Source organism: Prunus avium, chromosome 3 (genome assembly GCF_965620075.1).
Source record: "Prunus avium chromosome 3, drPruAviu1.hap1.1, whole genome shotgun sequence".
Lineage (NCBI taxonomy): Eukaryota > Viridiplantae > Streptophyta > Magnoliopsida > Rosales > Rosaceae > Prunus > Prunus avium.
Window position 1 is genome coordinate 9,442,447 of NC_142286.1, and position 4,822 is coordinate 9,447,268.

Here is a 4,822-nt window from a genome sequence, read left to right on the forward strand (position 1 = left end):
AAAGGATCATTCTTAGGCCACTGATTTCTTTGAAATGAGCCCACTGCATTTGCTTCCTCATGTGCCAAGGGACAATCCTCAGTGTCATGACCAATTGTGGAGCAAAATGCACAAACCTTGGATGATCCCGGTGCCAATTTCTTCACCATGTTGGTTAGGTTTGCAATCTGAGCTTCCATACTAGAAAGGGTACTTACATCATAGGATTCCCCTTTTCTGACTGGTCTTTGCCTTGAATTATATTGGCGAGCATTTGCAGCAACAAGATCAAATATTGCTCGCAGTTCTGTTGGAGTCTTGGTCATTATAGTTCCTCCTGCAGCTGCATTCACATTATTTTGGTCCGCTTCAAAAAGTCCTTCATAGAAGTGTTGCATTAGAAGCCAAGCTTGTATGTTATGATGCGGACAAGTGATTAGAAGTTTCTTGAAACGGTCCCAATAATCCTGGAAGCTTTCTCCCGGCCTTTGCAGAATTCCTGTAATCTGACTTCGGAGTTCATTTGTCCTTTGTGCTGGGAAAAAATGTTGCAAGAACTTTGTAGCAAGATCCGTCCACGTTGTGATGGAATTTGGAGGTAGATAGTGAAGCCATTCCTTTGCTGTATCCTTCAAACTAAATGAGAAAAGTCTCATTCTTATCTCATCACTACTCATGCCTTCGATCTTTATTGTGGAACACACTTCCTCAAAGTCTAGGATATGTGCATTAGGATTTTCTCCAGGATTTCCCAAGAACTTAGGCAATATGTGTATCATGCCCGATCTCAACTCAAAGTTTTCCAAAGTGCTTGCGGGATATACTATGCAAGATGGTTGTCCAGTTGTTGGCGGTGAAGAGTATTCTTGCATAGTAAGTTCCGCATTTGCAGCTGCTGCCGCCATTGGTGAAGGTGGAGGTGACTCGACTTTTGGTGAGCTTGGTGATGATGAAAATGGCGAGAGTGAAAAAGGCAATGGAGTAGACACAGCTAGTTGGATGTTCCTTTCTCTCAAAGCTTGAGCTTGGATATCTTCTACAGTGCTATCTAATGAAATATCCAAATTCAGAAGGGACATAAGCAAAATGTTCCTGCAATAAGAAGAAAACAAAAACAAACTCAAATAAAATGAAATGACAAACAAGGAAAAAAAATGAAAATAAAATTAAGTACTCTAAATATACTCAAACAAAACATATAAGCAACCGTGCCAGTTCCCCGGCAACGGCGCCAAAAATTGTTGCATTCCTAAAAGGACACAATTTAATGTGCAAACAACCAATTAAAAATACCCGCAAGTGCACGAATCTATCGAAGTATAGATTGTATAAGTACGGGGTCGATCCCACGAAGAACTTGTCGGTTGTCTATAAGTTCTAATTCGAGTACAAAAAGAACATTTAACTAACACACCACAATGCACAAATGAAAATTTTAAACTAAAAAGAAATATAAAAGAAACAAACAAAACAAAACAAAAAAAGAATTGTGCTGTGAACAGTGACCAGCGACCGGTCGTTTGTTAAGAGCGACCGGTCGTTTTTTTGTCTGGCGACCGGTCGTGAGGTAAAAGCGACCGGTCGTTTTAGTACAGAGTCGAAACTTCAGAATTGTGTGCTGAGCGACCGGTCGTGAGACACTAGCGACCGGTCGTTCTTGGGCAGAGTCGTTTTCTCTGTTTTTCCAGTTTCAACCTCTATCCAGTGTTTTGCCTATAACTTTCCAACCGTACGTCCAAAATTCACGTTCTTTATACGGTTGAATTCAGCACAGAAAATGGAAGAACACCACGCGGACCAAAAGTCCAAAACAATTACGGAAACAAATAGAATTTAGTAACAAAGACACGTAACGTGTCAAACACGCAACTCACACACACATTGGGGGGGGGGGGGGGGTTTTGATTTGTTTGAAGTAACCTATTTCTATTGCATGAAAGTAAATGGACTTTGAAATTAAATGAGAATGGCGGAGATGAATTATCAAGATGTGAAATCAAAATGTAACAAACACTAGGGTTTCGGAATCCACCCTAAACAATTCTACCCAAGTTCATGAATACTCAAGTAATGAACTCTAAACGTGTTGATGAAGATGTTCGCAATCAAGACCATGGGTCGTGGCTCAAGACGCATTGATTCTCTCTAATATACGTAAAGTGCATGGTTCGTGCTACAATACTTGTGCCCTCCTCATAACCGAACCTAGGTATGGTTCGTACTTCGATTCAATTACAAGGAGAACCCATTAAGTTCAAAGAGAATATGAACATCACAAGAATCCTAATAGCATGGTGTTTACATTAGGTATTCAAGAAACCAATTCACATGGATGATTCTTACTTCATCCATTTATTGCTTAGGATAACATGAGGATACACATAATCCCAACAATCTCAAGAAGCATGCTTTCAAAGGTGATCAATCAAAGAAGAACATACATCAAGGATAGATTAATTTGGTGAATTGGAATTCATCAACAATATCTAGAAATTCATACACTCAAGCATCAAAACAAAAAGGTAATCATGTTTAGGGCTTCAACCTAAGCCCTAGCTATGGAGTTTAGTTCCTCATAATCATTTCAAACACAAATTCAAAATGAAATTAGAAAGAGTTTACAGATTTTCAGAAAATGATGAAAGCTTCAAGATCATCAATGGTGGAAGTCTTCTTCTCCACTTTTCTTGACTGCACCTTGGCTTTCTCCTAGCTCCAAGCTCCAAAATCTGCTCTCAATTGTGTAGAATGGTGGAATCCCCTCTCTCCCGTTGCAAAAACTCCCCCAAATCTGATTGCAGTCCCTTTTGACTTCTCTCTCTCCTCCTTTCCAGCTTTTCTTTTAGTATAAAACTTATTCTTTCTCTAAAGCTATTGCCCATTGTCCCCTTGCAAATGATGAAACCTTGTTTTAAGGTATAATCCAAGGCTCCAATTGACTCAGGAAATGCCACTCAAATGCAATCCATTGTTACCAAAAGGTGTGGTAACAAGTAGAAATAAAATGCTATTAAGTGGGGGTGAAAACTGGGCCAAAACAAACATCCAGAGCCAGCGTCAATTGTCCGATCAGCTGGATAGGCTACACTTGCCCAATGGAGCTCAAATTTGGATATGTTGTAGTTAACATCCATTGGAACAAGTCTTATGAAGATCATCACCTCATCCAAGGACCGGAACATGCTGATCCAAGGCCACGAAGTTGACCTACGAAAATGAACAAAAACAGAATTTATATCAAATAATGCACTTTTAGCTCATTTTCATACAAACCAAGGTAAAACCTATTAAAACACAAAAAAGAAGTAAAAAGCTATAAAATGTCAAGAACTAACTCAAAATAGTGGGTGAATAACATGAAAAATCATGTGTAAAAATGAACCGAACAGCTTGCTAATTGGTCCCATATTGTATCGATTTATTTTGGCAGGCTTCTCGGAGAGTTGAAAAAAAGCGTATGCAACAGGGCGAAGCCCGAATGATCAATTATAGAGGCTTGGGTTCAATATGAGTCGCTTACTTTCTGTGGAATGTATTTAAAAGATGTGGACATGGCTTTCAATCGTCCTCAGTGCAATAATGACGGAGGTGTGAGAAATGAGAAACTTTCTGTTTTTGCCCAAAGTGCACGACCCTTTGGAGATCCTGTACAAGGAAAGTCGTTTTCCAGAAATGACATGGAGGTAGCCCATTGGTTCATACTAAACAATTGTGATGAGATAAAGGCATACTTAGATGAGCATGAAGAGGTGATAAAGCGAGAACATCCATCACATTTGTATTCCAAGATACACCGTGAATTGTTTCCACAATGGTTTTTGGAATATGTAAGTTATAAGTGTTTTGTATTTGACATATATATTGTAGTATTTAATTTTCTCAAACTAACATGTGAATGTGTTTGTATAATATTAGGTGAATAAGTTGAAATCAGAGAATTCCCCCACTTACAGTGAAGAGTTATATAACTTGGCATTCGGCTCAATTCGCGCTGACTTGTTCTCGGGTTGCCACGTTAATGACGTCAAGTTTTTGGGGACTGCACGAGATGACAAGTTGTGTACTCAAAACAACGGTGTCCATGTCCCAAGTGGAGGTAAAAGTACGGACATTGATTTCTATGGCAAACTCACAACTGTCGTGCAATTGCTTTACAAAGACCGATACCAAGTGATCATGTTTAAGTGTCGATGGTTTGATACAAACCCAAATAGGCAAGGAAGTGTTAAAATCGACCATGGCTTACTATTTGTGAACATTAACAGAACTTGGTATGATGACGACCCTTACATTTTGGCAAACATGGCAAAACAGATTGTGTATCTAGATGACCCTAAAGTTGGGAGCAGTTGGAAAGTTGTTCAGCAGATGGATTAGAGGAATGTGTATGTTATACCAGAACTAGACCCATCTAACAACGATGTCGACAACGTCGCTAACCAACGTTTAGAATCTTCCATGAAAAATTATGCAGAAACACTTCAAGATACAAATGTTATACATGAATCGTTTCTGCTTCAAGGAGTGTCTTCAAGAGAAATACCGATTCAGTCAATTACAATTTACCTCGGTGATCTTCCGCGATACGATGTTGCAGTGGGCCCGAACAACGACGATGATGTAGTTATGGAGGAGGAGAAGGAGGAGAAGGTTATAGTTCAGATGATGAATAATGCAATTTATTTGCGACTTGTCATGTAAAACATAATAAATGAATTTTTTTGTAATTTAATTATGTTACTGTAAAGATTTTGGCAAATATGCTCAAATATATGTACTTGTTATATCCAAACCTTATATATTTGGAGAAATGAAACATTGTTAAATAAATTGAGCTATACTT

General features: G+C 38.7%; 1 non-coding gene across 1 annotated transcript; it reads left to right on the forward strand.

Annotated features, from left to right (window-relative positions):
• Positions 1–393: 393 nt before the first annotated feature.
• On the forward strand, positions 394–500 carry LOC148295573 (small nucleolar RNA R71). The gene has a single exon (XR_015834915.1). It is a non-coding gene; the product is annotated as a small nucleolar RNA R71 (small nucleolar RNA).
• The last annotated feature ends 4,322 nt before the right edge of the window (positions 501–4,822 follow it).